Source organism: Hyperolius riggenbachi, chromosome 5 (genome assembly GCF_040937935.1).
Source record: "Hyperolius riggenbachi isolate aHypRig1 chromosome 5, aHypRig1.pri, whole genome shotgun sequence".
Classification (NCBI taxonomy): domain Eukaryota; kingdom Metazoa; phylum Chordata; class Amphibia; order Anura; family Hyperoliidae; genus Hyperolius; species Hyperolius riggenbachi.
The window spans coordinates 400,686,916-400,703,150 of NC_090650.1; positions in this window are offsets into that span (position 1 = coordinate 400,686,916).

A 16,235-nucleotide genomic window follows, 5' to 3' on the forward strand; every position below is an offset into this window, starting at 1 on the left:
CGATCAATTTTGGGACGGAAATTGGCCGCATGGTCGATCGTGCATGCTGGAAGATGTCAGGCCGAAGTTGGTTGGTCGGGTGCGCGGCAGTACGGCAGCCGATTTGCAAACGAGTGATGAGACAACGAAACCCCCACCGCTGCCGCCGCAATGTATACATGTATGTAGTGTGTGCATTTATACATTACCTGTCCGGTTTCAGCTTCCACGCGGTTTCAGTCCATCTCCCCAGGTTCCGCATCTGACGTCAGATGCTTTGCGCCGCTAGCATGTATGCGGCTGTTACCCAACGAGATGGACGGAAACGGCGTGGAGGCTGACACCGGACAGGTAATGTATAAATGCACACACACTACATACATTTATACATTTTGGGGGCAGCAGCGGGGTGGACGCAGCGGGCTCAGACGATTCCCTGAGGATTTCATGCTGAAATCGGACAGGAATCGGCCTGTAGTGTATGGGTAGATTCGACCAAGAGACAAATTTATCTCTAATCAGATTCGATTAGTGATAAATTTGTCTCTTGGTCGAATCTGCCCATAATCTTCTAATGTAGGGCCACCTTAAGATTTTCTGTTATGCTGGATATACACGGTGCGTTCCCGCACGCGATTTCCCGCTCGATTCCCATTGATTCATTTATTTCCAACATGTCCGATTTGCATTTCGATGGATCGTTAGGTCGATTCGGCATACTTTACATGCGAATCGACCTAACGATCCATCGAAATGCAAACCGGACATGTTGGAAATAAATGAATTGAGCGGGAAATCGAGTGTATCCAGCATTAGATTCACCTGCCTCAGGGGTGTAACAATAGACCCTGCAAGGGATGCAGCCGCAGGGGGGCCCAGAAGCCACAAGAGGCCCTTCCCTGAAAGACTGACAACTAAGGCCTGGTGCACACCAAAAACTGCTAGCAGATCCGCAAAATGCTAGCAGATTTTGAAACGCTTTATCTTCTTTTTCTGTAGCGTTTCAGCTAGCGTTTTGCGTTTTGTGTAGCGGTTTTGGTGTAGTAGATTTAATATATTGTTACAGTAAAGCTGTTACTGAACAGCTTCTGTAACAAAAACGCCGGCAAAACCGCTCTGAACAGGCGTTTTTCAGAGCGGTTTGCGGTTTTCCTATACTTAACATTGAGGCAGAAACGCATCCACAATCCAAAAAATGCCTCACCCCGGGAGTATGAGTTTCTGCAAAACGCCTCCCGCTCTGGTGTGCACCAGCCCATTGAAATACATTACCCAAGCGTATCCGCAGCCGCAAGCGGATCGCAAAACGCAACCGAACTGCTCTGGTGTGCACTAGGCCTACGGGCACAGAGAGAAAAAAACTTTCTGCTCTCTGCACAATTGTTCTAATGACTGCATCTGCTCAGCCACTGATAAGGAATCATATGAAGTTTTGCAGACAAAGATTTGTAGACAATCCCTATTCAGTGTTCAGCAGGGTCTTTTGTACAGCGCCAGTCTACCCTCAGCAGGAAGGGAGTTTTGCAGGGGGGCCCAGTGATTTCTAGTTACGCCCCTGACCTGCCTGATAGATAATTTCCAACATGTTGGAAATTATCTATCTAACCATCTATCTGCCTAGCAGGAGATAACCAGAAGACAATGCACCAGAGATAATGACCTAGCTGTCTCTACCAGTACTTTACAGAAAATAATCTAACAGAAAAATCTAACAGAAAGTTCTAACAGAAAATTGTATGGTGTGTACTAGGCATTGAGGGGCCCATACACTGGTCGATTTTAGCAGGGGCGCCTCTAGCCTTTTTGTCAATCCAGACGAGAAAACCTTTGGCACCCCCTCAAGCCCCCCGCCCCCCATGAAAATAATTGTAATGCGGCAGCATTTCAACAAAAAATAATCGTAATGCAGCAATGTTTCACCAGAAAATAATCGTAATGTGGCAATGTTTCACCAGAAAATAATCGTAATGTGGCATTTCACTAGAAATTACACTTATTGTGGCAGTGATTTACCAGAAACATACACGTAAATGTGGCAGCGTTTCACCATAAAATATGCAATGCGAGCAGCGTTTATCCAGAAAATACACGTAATGTGGGCAGCGTTTCACTAGAAAATGCACATAGGCAGGGCTCCACTTTCATGAGGCACAAATGGGGAACAGAAGGAGGCACAAAGGCGGACAGAAGGAGGCATAGGAGGACTGAAGAAGGCACACAGGGGGACATAGGGAGGCACAGAGGGACAGAAGGAGGTATGAGGGTCAAAAGTAAGTCACAAAGGAGGACAGAAGGAGGCACAAGGGGACAGAAGGAGGCATACAGGGGGACAGAAGAAGGAACACAGGAGGACACAAGGAGGCACAATGGGGAAAAAAGGAGGCACAATAGGGGACAGAATGAGACACAAAGGAGGAAAGAAGAAGGCACAGGAGGACAGAAGGAGGTGCACAGAGGGGCAGTGGGAGGTATAGGGGGACAGAAGAAGGCATGAGGGCCAGAAGGCACAAAAAGAGGACAGAAGAGGCTCGGGGGACTGAAGGAGGCACAAAGTGGGGCAGAAGGAACCACAATGGGGGACAGATTGAGGCACAAATGGTGACAAAAGAATGCACAGGAGGAAAGAAGGAGGCACAAGGGGACTGAAGGAGGCATACAGGGGCCAGAAAAAAGCACAAAGGGGGGCAGGAGGCACAAAAGTTGGACAGAAGAAGGCAGAGGTGGATGTAAGGAGGTACAGAAAGACAGAAGGAGGCAGAGGGGGACAGACAGAGCCACAGGGAGATGGAAAAAGGCACAGAAGGAGGCACGGGGGAACAGGATGGTGCAGGGGACAGAGGTGGCACGTGGGGACTGAAGAGGCACATGGAGGCAGAACGAGGTACAAAGGGACTCGTGTGTATGGATAAGCGCTCAAAGCTTGCTTACACATCAATATAGATAGAAAATGCAGATAAAGTAGCCCCCCCTTCGGTAGAGTGTCCAGATTTTTGTTGGTTCAACTTGGGGGGGGGCACCGAAAAATGGGGGGATGCGGCGCCGCGCTGAAAAATGGGTGTGGCCATGACATTGTGTGGGCGGAGCTAACATAATGATGTAACAGTGAGGCATAAGAAAGCAGTGTTTACGCCATGAAGTGGTCAGACGAGGTTTCGCATCATGGGTGTGCAGAAACTGTGTGATACTATTTAATAGTATACCGTAACCCCAAAGCAGCAAGCATAGCCAACTATGACCATTAAATAATAAATTCAGCAACAGTTACCCCAGACACCAGAAAATAAACGCAATGTGGGCAAAATTTCAGCACAAAATAAATGCAATGGGCAACATGTCAGCACAAAATAAACGCATTGTGGGCAACATGTCAGCACAAAATAAACGCAATGGGCAACATGTCAGCACAAAATAAACGCATTGTGGGCAACATGTCAGCACAAAATAAACGCATTGCGGGCACAAAATAAACGCACTGCGGGCAAACATGTCAGCACAAAATAAACGCACTGCGGGCAAACATGTCAGCACAAAATAAACACACTGCGGGCAAACATGTCACCAGAAAATAAACACACTGCGGGCAAACATGTCACCAGAAAATAAACGCACTGCGAGCAAACATTTCACCAGAAAATAAACGCACTGCGGGCACACGTCACCAGAAAATAAACGCCCTGCGGGCACACATGTCACCAGAAAATAAACACACTGCGGGCAAACATGTCACCAGAAAGTAAACGCACTGCGGGCACACGTCACCAGAAAATAAACGCACTGCGGGCACACGTCACCAGAAAATAAACGCACTGCAGGCAAACATGTCACCAGAAAATAAACGCACTGTGGGCACACGTCACCAGAATATAAACTCACTGGAATGGTTCACCTGGAAAAAAAGCATTTACTCACCTGGCAGAAGACTCCTCTGGCGCGCATCTTCCCCGGACGATCCTCCTGAAGTCTCCCGCGCTGACAGGCAGAGCAGGGCTACGGCAAGATGGCGCCCCGAAGCCCTGTACTGGAGACACAAATAGTCTCCAGTACAGGGCTTCGGCAGCCATCTTGCCGTAGCCCTGCTCACCTGCCGGTGACGGAACACCGGAAGATAGTAAGGAGGCTGGAGTGGGGCTGCGGGCAATGAACTGGCACCGCGTCTATAGACACCGCTGCCAGTTCATGCAATAAAGTGACCAGAGTCCCGAGGCCGGGACGTCCCGCTGCTAAAAGCGGGTCGTTTCCCGGGACCTCATGCAGCCTGGGACAGCGGACCCCGAATCCGGGACGCGTCCCGGGCAATCCGGGACGTCTGGTTACTCTACCTTCGGGAAAAGACTCACCAGATGTTGCGGCCTTCTGGGCCCGTTATCACTTCCGGGGTATTGGCCACCCTGCAGCCTCACTGGCAATCCACAAGCTGCTGCTCCAGGTCTGAGCAAATGGGCTCTATTCTCAAAGACTTCCCGCATGCGGTAAAGTACATGCGGGAAGTTTGCACCCAAAATACCGTCAAGTTGGAATTCTCAAAATGTTCCGCATGTTTTTTCCGCATGCGGAAAAAGTGTGGTAAAAGTGCGAGATTCATGCGGAAAAATTTCCGCAAAAGTCGGTATTTTCCGCAATAAAAGATCAATTCTCAAAAATGTTCAGGCGCATCATTTCGACGTTAATTACCGATTTTTTTTATCACCTACAAGTAGTAGGTGATATATTCCGCATCCCATTGACTTTAATAAAGTGTGGAGGCTTAAGGGCTGTGCTTGCTGGACTTTAACTTTTTTTTTTTAAACACTTTTTCATGCGACCTTTTTACCGCATCATTCCCGCAGGAATAAGGCTGGTTTCACAGTGGGACGTTACAGGCGCACGTTAGAGCAGCCTGTAACGCAGCCCACCGCACAGTAATGAAAAATCGCGATTGGCCGGCGGGACCACGTGATGCCGCATGCGCACAAGAGTGCGCATCACGGCATCACTGACGCCAGAGTGAGCTGCACAACGCGGCTCACTCTGACGTCCAGATCCAGCACCACCAGGCGTTGAGTTAGGGGGACGTTATGCGACCTTAACGCCCCCTCTAACGCAACGTCCTGGTGTGAAATTAGCCTAATGGCTGTTTCCGCATCTTTTTTCCCACATGCGGAAAACATGCAGAAAATATTAGTGAATGTGGAAAAAATGCGGAGTTTACCGCTGGCGGGAATATAGCGGTAAAATTTTGCAGAAAATTTGGCTCTTTGAGAATAGAGCCCAAAGTGTTGCAGGAAGTCTGTTATCTCAGAGACCACTGGAGCTGAAAACAGCATTCAGAACACCTGATTCCAAACCCAACTGCAGAGTGGGCAGCTGTGCATCGATTAGCATTTGCCCAGCAGCCTGTGATAATTGCATTGCATCACATCCCATTGAAGTCTAGCGACCATGCATGGGTTTGGAATCAGGTGTTCTGAATGCTGTTTTCAGCTCCAATGGTCTCTGAGATAAAAGACTTCCTGCAACACATTTGCTCAGACCTGGAGCGAGTACATTTGAAATCGGCGCTGGTAGACTTGGGCGCAGGATCCAGCTGTTATATGGCTGATCCTGCTTCTGCACAAGTCCAGGCCGATTTAATTACTATTCCCCCTCAAGGCCGACATGGATAGTAGTGATGGGCGAACAGTGTTCGCCACTGTTCGGGTTCGCCCGGATTTTGGCCTGTTCGGGTTCGGTTCGGCACTCCCCCGAACACCTCATGGTGTTCGGGAGGGTGCTCGGGCACGCTGCCCGAACCCGAACAGGCCTTCTTTGTTCGGCCGAACACAGCCGTGTCCGGCCGAACATAGCCCCCTATAGGGTCCCAGCATAAAGGGAGAGCATGCCCCGAGCGCGGGGGGGGGGGGGGGGGGGGAGTCGGAAATGCCCCCCACCCCTCCCCGCTAAGCTCTCCCTTCTGCCGGTACCCTATAATTAAATTTAAGTGCCCAAAAGTACCTGAGGAGGAGGAGGGCAGGAAGAGGGAAGCCTGAGTTCTTGGGCGCTAGTACCATCTGGTACTTCCGCCCTCTCTTGACGCACTTCCTGTTTACATTTGTCATCATGTAGATGACGCGTACCCTCGTTCGCGTCATCGCGGTACTTCTGCGCCCTCTTGACGCGACTTCAAATGTAAACAGGAAGTGCGTCAAGAGAGGGCGGAAGCACCAGATGGTACTAGTGCCCAAGAACTCCGGCTTCCCTCTTCCTGCCCTCCTCCTCCTCAGGTACTTTTGGGCACTTAAATTTAATTATAGGGTACCGGCAGAAGGGAGAGCTTAGCGGGGAGGGGTGGGGGGCATTTCCGACCCCCCCCCCCCCCCTGCGCTCGGGGCATGCTCTCCTTTTATGCTGGGACCCTATAGGGGCCCCAAAGGGACATGTTCGGGTTGGGTTCGGGGTTCGGCTCGAAAAGCCGAACATCAGGGGCATGTTCGGCCGAACCACCCCGAACCCGAACATCCAGATGTTCGCCCAACACTAATGGATAGTGGGGGAATGAAATAATTCGGCTTCCAGTGATTGCTGGAGGCTCCGTCTGCTGACGGCTCCAACGTTACTCACTGAGCGCTGCAATAGGAGTGATTCCTATTGTAGTCTATGGAGGCGCCGGCTGCGCTCAAATCTAGCAGCGCTGAAAAGCACTGCTCCGCCTGGAGCAGCAGCTTGTAGATTGCCAGTGAGGCTGCGGGGTGGCCAATACCCCGGAAGTGATAAACGGGCCCTGAAGGCCGCAAGATCTGGTGAGTCTTTCTCCGAAGGGGGGGCTACTTTATCTGCATTTTCCATCTATATTGATGTGCAAGCAAGCTTTGAGCGCTTATCCATACACACAAGAGACTCTGATTGATGGTGCACGCATCTGGGAAAAGCGCTCCCACTATTACAACTTTGTCTATATTAGACTGATTGGTGGTTGTTTGCCTGCTTAATTTGGACTTTTATCTGTATATGAGCGCAGTATTGGGGTGCCTTTGCTTTTAGAGGTACAAAGGGAGACAGAAGGAGGCACAAGAGGACAGAAGGTACGGTGACCATACACCCGCTTTACCCGGGACCGGTCCCGGATTCGGGGTCCCCTGTCCCAGGCTGCATGAGGTCCCGGGAAACGTCCCACTTTTAGCCGCGGGACGTCCCGGCCTCGGGTCTCTGGCCACCGTACTATTGAATGAACTGGCAGCGGCATCTAATAAACGCTGTGCAAGTTCATAGCCCGCAGCCTCGCTCCAGCCTGAGCCTGCATAGTCTTCCAGGTTTCGGGCCGGCCGGCAGGCAGAGCAGGGCTACGGGAAGATGGCGTCCGAAGCCCTGTACTGGAGAGTATTTGTGTCTCCAGTACAGGGCTTCGGGCGCCATCTTCCCGTAGCCCTGCTATTCAATTCAGCGCAGGAGACTGCAGGAGGAAAATCGTCCGGAGGAGATGTGCGCCAGAGGCCGGCCGGGACAGAAGACTTCTGCAGGTGAGTAAATTCCTTTTTTTGCAGGTGAAATGTTGCCCACTGTGTTATTTTCTGCTGAAATATTGCCCAAATAGCGTTTGTTTTCTGGTGAAATGTTGCCTGAATAGCGTTTGTTTTCTGCTGAAATGTCACCCAAATTGCTTTCGTTTTCTGCTGAAATGTTGCCCAAATAGCGTTTGTGTTCTGGTGAAATGTCGCCCAAATAGCTTTTGTTTTCTGGTGAAATGTGGCCCAAATAGCGTTTGTTTCCTGCTGAAATGTCACCCAAATTGCTTTCGTTTTCTGCTGAAATGTTGCCCAAATAGCGTTTGTTTTCTGGTGAAATCTCACCCAAATTGCATTTGTTTCCTGCTGAAATGTCACCCAAATTGCGTTTGTTTTCTGCTGAAATGTCGCCCAAATTGCGTTTTGTTTTCTGCTGAAATGTTGCCCACATTGCATTTGTGTTCTGGTGAAATGTCGCTCAAATTGCAATTTTCTGCTGAAATGTTGCCCACATTGCGTTTGTGTTCTGGTGAAATGTTGCCCAAATAGCATTTGTTTTCTGCTGAAATGTCACCCAAATTGCGTTTGTGTTCTGGTGAAATGTTGCCCAAATAGCGTTTGTTTTCTGCTGAAATGTCGCCCAAATTGCGTTTGTTTTCTGCTGAAATGTTGCCCACATTGCGTTTGTGTTCTGGTGAAATGTCGCCCAAATAGCGTTTGTTTTCTGCTGAAATGTCGCCCAAATTGCGTTTGTTTTCTGCTGAAATGTTGCCTGCATTGCGTTTGTGTTCTGCTGAAATGTCGCCCAAATAGCGTTTGTTTTCTGCTGAAATGTTGCCCACATTGCGTTTGTTTTCTGCTGAAATGTCGCCCAAATAGCGTTTGTTTTCTGCTGAAATGTCGCCCAAATTGCGTTTGTGTTCTGGTAAAATGTTGCCTGAATAGCGTTTGTTTTCTGCTGAAATGTCGCCCAAATTGCGTTTGTTTTCTGCTGAAATGTTGCCCACATTGCGTTTGTGTTCTGGTGAAACGTCGCCCAAATAGCGTCTGTTTTCTGCTGAAATGTCGCCCAAATTGCGTTTGTTTTCTGCTGAAATGTTGCCCACATTGCGTTTGTGTTCTGGTGAAATGTCGCCCAAATAGCATTTGTTTTCTGCTGAAATGTCGCCCAAATAGCGTTTGTTTTCTGCTGAAATGTTGCCCACATTGCATTTGTGTTCTGCTGAAATGTTGCCCAAATTGCGTTCATTTTCTGCTGAAATGTTGGCCACTATGGGTTTGATTCACAAAGCGGTGCTAACTGTTAGCACGCCTGTGAAAACCCCCTTAGCGCGTCTAAACGAGCTTTTCGCACGCAAAACTTTACGCGCGCAAAACTTTATGCGGTACTTAGCGCGCGATCTGATTCAGAAATTCAGTGCTAACCTACTTAGCACCCTGGTTAGCACGTCTAAAGACTTTTGACGTGCTAAGTAGGTTAGCACCGCTTTGTGAATCAAGCCCATTGTGTTTAATTTCTGGTGTCTGGGGTAACTGTTGCTGCATTTATTATTTAATGGTCATAGTTGGCTATATCTGCTGCTTTGGGGTTACGGTTGCGCTCCGGCCATACAATGTCATGGCCACGCCCGGTAGCGCGCCGCAAACAACCCCACCCCTACCCTCGTCCCAGGTTGGACCCAGAAAAATCTAGTCACTGTACAGAAGGAGGCAGAGTGGGACTGAAGGAGGAATGAGGGGGGGGGGGGGGGTAAAGGTAGCACAAGGGGACAAAGAAAGGCACAAGGGAAAAGGCACGAGAAATTGTGTTGGCAACCCTGGGTGTGAGTGTGGTACGATTACAGTTTACCATAGTTTTTATACAGTGATCCTATCAAGCATGTGCAGTACCTAAAGCTGACCACTAGATGTCACCCAAGCATCAGTAGTGGCAAATGGCTATAATTTCGAAGTTCAGAATCAGAATCAGAATCAGAATCAGAATTTATTATCGCCAAGTACAACGGTGGGTTGTACCCGGAATTGGTTTTGGCCATACAGGGTCGTCGATGAAAAAAAAGAAACAAGAAGCAGCATACAGATAAGCAGGTACATACATAGACAGGGGACAAGCATTCATAGGACAACATTACAGCTTGTGCGTACAATTAAGCAGAGGACAGCATTGCATACAGTTAAGCATGGAACATACATATAAACAATAAAAAGCAAAAACAAAAGCAAAAACAGAGAGCATTACAGCATACACATACAGTTAACATAGTACAACATAGCAAAAGAATACACTGATAGCAGGAACAGAAAAGAGTGGGACTGGAGGAGCAGCCTGAGAGCTGATATGAGCGCTGCCATTTTCGGCACTGGACGCTACACAGCGACACGCTCCCAACAAGACAGGTGCTACCGATTGTCCGCGAAAGTAGAAAGAAGGCTGAGAAAGCTGGGGGGCATCATAATGGAGGCGGACAGCAGAGTTCACGTGGACCAGGTTGCCCGAGGGGTAGCATTCCTGATTTCAAGTCTGTTCGGCTGGTAATGAGGGAGCAGACGCAGTGGGGACCATGTGGGGCCAGGAGGCAACATTGCTGGGCCGCAGTGGTGGTGGACGTGGGGCTGGGGGGTTTACCTTGGTGGTGGAAGGACACTGATGCTCAGATGCAGCAGCCAGCTCCTCTGAGAGGGGGGCAGCATCCCCTCCTCTGTGGCTGCGATGGGGCAGGAAGCAAAGGTGGTGGACCTGGCAGCCAGTGGGAAATTTAGCCCCCGGCTTGTGGCCTAGTGCAGGTAAGATGTAGGTGGCCGGGAGGACAGCAGCACAGACCTTGAGAGACGATGTTCTGGTCTGGTGGATCAGCAGCGGTGGGCCGGTGCAGCTGTAGATGGATGGATGGATCCGTGAAGTGGCGGTGGTGTGCTGGTGTATCCAGCAGCGGCAGACCTGCCCTGAGGAGCCGAAGAGTCTGCTTCTCCCCTGCAGGCTGTGGCAGCTACGTTGTGGCTGGTAGGCTCCTTCCCAGCTCGGGGCACATGGCTCCCTTCCCAGCTCCGATGATCAGCTGACTGCCGAGCGCATCCCGGTCAGCTGATTCAGCTGCAGCCAGCAACGGGCCTGGAACAGTGGTGTCGGAGGAGCCAGCGCTGCACGTGGCAGATGAAAAATGGCGATCCCGGGGCGTGGATGCAGAAAAACCACCGAGCTCTGATCCAGGCGTGGACATGACCCGATGAGCACCCGGTCAGTAGTAAGATTCCCCAAGCTGTGTGGCTGCGTTCCAGGCGGCTGGAAGGACTTCTGAGAATGGCAGAGTCCCCGCAGCCTGCAGAAATTGAGCACGTGGCCGATCAGCTGGCATACCCCGGCCTGCTCAAGACTCCGCGGCCCACACACGCGACCTCCGCTATCCCCGCATCTTCCCCCGTATTTTCCCCAGAGAGGGAGAGAGAGCAGGAGAGGGATTGAGTGGAGAAAGGAGAAAAGGACCGGAGCCCTGTGGCCGCGGTGTCCTGTTACGGCGCCATCTTGGAGGTAAATTCAGTTTAATTCAATTCAAAAAAACTTTACTGGCAGGACAAAATGTAGGGTTGTCGAAGCAAAACAGAGTAATGCATGAGAGTGGGTGCTTGTGGGATACATTTAAAAGAAGCACAGCAAAAAAATGGTGCAGAGTGATGCCAATAAAGGCATCTTGCTAAAATTAGTTAATGTTTCAGAAATGTCCTAAAGCGTTAAAAAGGGGCGTAACTAGAAGTCCCGGGCCCCCCTGCAAGAATTTGAGAGCCCCCCCCCCCCTTGGGGCCCGCTCATGGCCGTTTTAGGGGGGCAGGACGGGGTTGCAGCATGAGTGGAGAGCTTGGTAGCACGTCTGTGGGTTTCGGGCTCTCCCCTCTGCGCTCCCCTCCTGCATCTATGTAAGTGTTAGTAGCGGCGACGGCGGTGGCAGCAGTTATAATTACCTCCATTCACCACCGGAGGTCGCCGATCTGCAAGGGCTTCACATTGCTTTCACATTACTTCCTGTTTTAACAGGAAGTAATGTAAAGCCCTTGCAGATCGGCAACCTCCGTGATGAATGGAGGTAATTACAGCTGCCGCCGCCGCTGCTGTCACTTACATAGATTCAGGAGGGGAGAGTCCAAGTTGAGGGAGGGGGGGGGACCATCCCCCCTCCCCACCGACGTGCTGCCAAGCTCTCCCCTCATGCTGCGACTCCTCCTGCCGCCTCAAAACGACCATGAGCGGGACCCAGGGGGGCTGCTTCCCCTATTGTTACGCCAGTGGTGTTAAATAACCTTAGTAAGAAGATGTCATTAGCGGCATCTATGATACATCACCTGGTCCTGGATGATCACGTCTCCTCCACTTCCTGTTTAGTTTGCAAGAGTCCTGCAGCAAGCCAATCACCATGCGGGGACTAAAGCCGCATGGTGATTGGCTGGCTGTCAGACTCCTACAAGCTAACAAGGAAGTAGAGGAGACGTGATCGTCCGGGACCAGGTAATGTAACATTTGATTTCACCCCTGCCTACTCTCACACTGAACCCTTCCTCTATTCCCCCACCCCCCTCATGCTGCCTAACGGGCAAACCCAGGATTTTCAAAGTGGACATTCCTGAAAGGTCTTCCTCAGCCACGCACAATACAGCATAATAATATGGTAGGACATCATGCTGGGTACACATAATTCAATTTCCTGTCCGACCAACTGACCGACATTGGGATAGATCAGGAGCAGTTTGGATACAGATAATAATTAAGACAACTGTCATTGGTAATGAAGGAGAGAGTGAAGCATTCACCCAGCAGGAGCACAGGGCTGTGCCCATGCCTGACTATCCTCAGACACTGCACCGGCCCTGGCCTGAGGGGGGATTCTGGGCAGCTGTAATCCCCCCTGCGTTTGCCTATGCTTAAAGGATACCACAACTGACATGTGGCATAATGAGATAGACATGGGTATGTACAGTGCCTAGCACACAAATAACTATGCTGTGTTCCTTTTTTTCTTTCTCTGCCTGAAAGAGGTAAATATCAGGTATGTAAGTGGCTGACTCAGTCCTGACTCAGACAGGAAGTGACTACAGTGTGACCCTCACTGATAAGAAATCCCCCCTTTTTTGTCTCTTTCTTGCTCTCAAAAGCCATTTTCTGCTAGGAAAGTGTTTTATAGTTGGAATTTCTTATCAGTGAAGGTCACACTGTAGTCACTTCCTGTCTGAGTCAGGACTGAGTCAGCCACTTACATGCCTGATATTTACCTCTTTCAGGCAGAGAAAGAAAAAAAGGAACACAGCATAGTTATTTGTGTGCTGGGCACTGTACATACCCATGTCTATCTCATTATGTCACATGTCAGTTGTGGTATCCTTTAAGATGTTATCCGCGTAATGCCATTTGTGGATGAGAGTTCTACATGCTAAGACAAAGGGTGTGTATCTTCCTTGTTTGTCTTGCATTTCTCGTAATGCTGTTACTGTACTGAATGAGATTACATCTTGCATCCTCAGAGGGGAAACAAAATCGTTATTAATCTGTTTTACACTTGCAGCGGTGCATACGTGGCGTATGCACTGAAAAGTCTGTGTGGCTTTATGACATTTAGATCAGTAAGGGTCTTAGAGTCCCAGAGTCCGGATCCGGTCAGGATCCGGTTGGTGAGGAACGGGCAAGTGTGTATGGATCCATAGAGTTACATTGGATCGCCGAACGTCCGTTCCGTTTGTACAGTATAAGGTCCGGGTCCGGAAAATCCTGACGGCGAACGCCAATGTGAACCAGGCCTAAGACCCCCTTCCTGAAGCCTAACCATAAAACCCACCTTCCTGATGCCTACCCCTAAATCCCCCTTCCTAACGCCTAACCATAAACCCCCCCCCCCCCTCCTGACAACTCACCTTAAAACCCTCCTTTTTAGCGAAAGTCACATTACCGCTGTCATTTTATATCAATCACAAGACTCGGATACTAGTGCCAAGCATTCCTGAATCTTGTGATTGGCCTCAAATTTCCATGGTATTCTGATTACTGTGCCTAGCGCCTGCTAATCGCAGTTTGTACTTTTTCCACCATGGCAGCATGGAGAAGGTAGAGAAAAGGGGGTTAGTGTTGAGCATAGGCAAATGCCTAAAGGGGTGGAGTAGTCCAGTGTTAAAGGATACCACAACTGACATGTGACATAATGAGATAGACATGGGTATGTACAGTGCCCAGCACACAAATAACTATGCTGTGTTCCTTTTTTTCTTTCTCTGCCTGAAAGAGGTAAATATCAGGCATGTAAGTGGCTGACTCAGTCCTGACTCAGACAGGAAGTGACTACAGTGTGACCTTCACTGATAAGAAATTCCAACTATAAAACACTTTCCTAGCAGAAAATGGCTTTTGAGAGCAAGAAAGAGACAAAAAAGGGGGGATTTCTTATCAGTGAGGGTCACACTGTAGTCACTTCCTGTCTGAGTCAGGACTGAGTCAGCCACTTACATACCTGATATTTACCTCTTTCAGGCAGAGAAAGAAAAAAAGGAACACAGCATAGTTATTTGTGTGCTAGGCACTGTACATACCCATGTCTATCTCATTATGTCACATGTCAGTTGTGGTATCCTTTAAATAGTTCTACAATTTATGAAAGAGAACAAGGGAGACTCTTTGAACAAGGGAAATACTTTTGTACATTAAAGTGTACCAGAGATGATACATAGTTAGAGTGACCAGACGTCCCGGATTGCCCGGGACACGTCCCGGATTCGGGGTCCGCTGTCCCAGGCTGCATGAGGTCCCGGGAAACGTCCCGCTTTCAGCAGCGGGACGTCCCGGCCTCCGGACTCTGTGCTTATGAACTGGCAGGGCTACGGCAAGATGGCTGCCGAAGCCCTGTACTGGAGACTATTTGTCTCCAGTACAGGGCTTCGGGCGCCATCTTGCCGTAGCCCTGCTCTGCCAGGCTGTCAGCGCGGGAGACTTCAGGAGGAAGGTGGTCCCGTGAGCAGCGCGCCAGAGGCCGGAGACTTCTGCCAGGTGAGTAAATGCTTTCTTTTTCAGGCGAAATGTTTGCCCGCATTGTTTCTTTTCTGGGGAAATGTTTGCCCGCATTGTTTCTTTTCTGGGGAAATGTTTGCCCGCATTGCGTTTCTTTTCTGGGGAAATGTTTGCCCGCATTGCGTTTCTTTTCTAGGGAAATGTTTGCCCGCATTGCGTTTCTTTTCTGGTGAAATGTTTGCCTGCATTGCGTTTCTTTTCTGGTGAAATGTTTGCCCGCATTGTTTTTCTGGTGAAATGTTTGCCCGCATTGTTTCTTTTCTGGGGAAATGTTTGCCCGCATTGCGTTTCTTTTCTGGGGAAATGTTTGCCCGCATTGCATTTCTTTTCTGGGGAAATGTTTGCCCGCATTGTGTTTCTTTTCTGGTGAAATGTTTGCCCGCATTGTTTCTTTTCTGGGGAAATGTTTGCCCGCATTGCGTTTCTGTTCTGGTGAAATGTTTGCCCGCATTGCGTTTCTTTTCTGGTGAAATGTTTGCCCGCATTGCGTTTCTTTTCTAGTGAAATGTTTGCCCGCATTGCGTTTCTTTTCTGGGGAAATGTTTGCCTGCATTGCGTTAATTTTCTGGGGAAATGTTTGCCCGCATTGCGTTTCTTTTCTGGGGAAATGTTTGCCCGCATTGCGTTTCTTTTCTGGTGAAATGTTTGCCTGCATTGTTTCTTTTCTGGGGAAATGTTTGCCCGCATTGCGTTTCTTTTCTGGTGAAATGTTTGCCCGCATTGCGTTTCTTTTCTGGTGAAATGTTTGCCCGCATTGCGTTTCTTTTCTAGTGAAATGTTTGCCCGCATTGCGTTTCTTTTCTGGGGAAATGTTTGCCCGCATTGCGTTAATTTTCTGGGGAAATGTTTGCCCGCATTGCGTTTCTTTTCTGGGGAAATGTTTGCCCGCATTGCGTTTCTTTTCTGGTGAAATGTTTGCCCGCATTGCGTTTCTTTTCTAGTGAAATGTTTGCCCGCATTGTGTTTCTTTTCTGGGGAAATGTTTGCCCGCATTGCGTTAATTTTCTGGGGAAATGCTTGCCCGCATTGCGTTTCTTTCTGGGGAAATGTTTGCCCGCATTGCGTTTCTTTTCTGGGGAAATGTTTGCCCGCATTGCGTTAATTTTCTGGGGAAATGTTTGCCCGCATTGCGTTTCTTTTCTGGGGAAATGTTTGCCCGCATTGCGTTTCTTTTCTGGGGAAATGTTTGCCCGCATTGCGTTTATTTTCTGGGGAAATGTTTGCCCGCATTGCGTTTCTTTTCTGGGGAAATGTTTGCCCGCATTGCGTTAATTTTCTGGTGAAATGTTTGCCCGCATTGCGTTAGTTTTCTGTTGAAATGTTTGCCCGCATTGCAGTAATTTTCTGGTGAAATGTTTGCCCGCATTGCAGTAATTTTCTGGGGAAATGTTTGCCCGCATTGCGTTTATTTTGTACTGACATGGTTGCCCGCATTGCGTTTATTTTGTACTGACATGTTGCCCGCATTGCGTTTATTTTGTACTGACATGGTTGCCGGCATTGCATTTATTTTGTACTGACATGTTTGCCCGCATTGCGTTTTATTTTGTACTAACATGTTGCCCGCATTGCGTTTATTTTGTACTGACATGGTTGCCCGCATTGCGTTTATTTTGTACTGACATGTTTGCCCGCATTGTGTTTATTTTGTACTGACATGTTGCCCGCATTGCGTTTATTTTGTACTGACATGTTGCCCGCATTGAGTTTATTTTGTACTGACATGTTGCCCGCATTGCATTTATTTTGTACTGACATGTTGC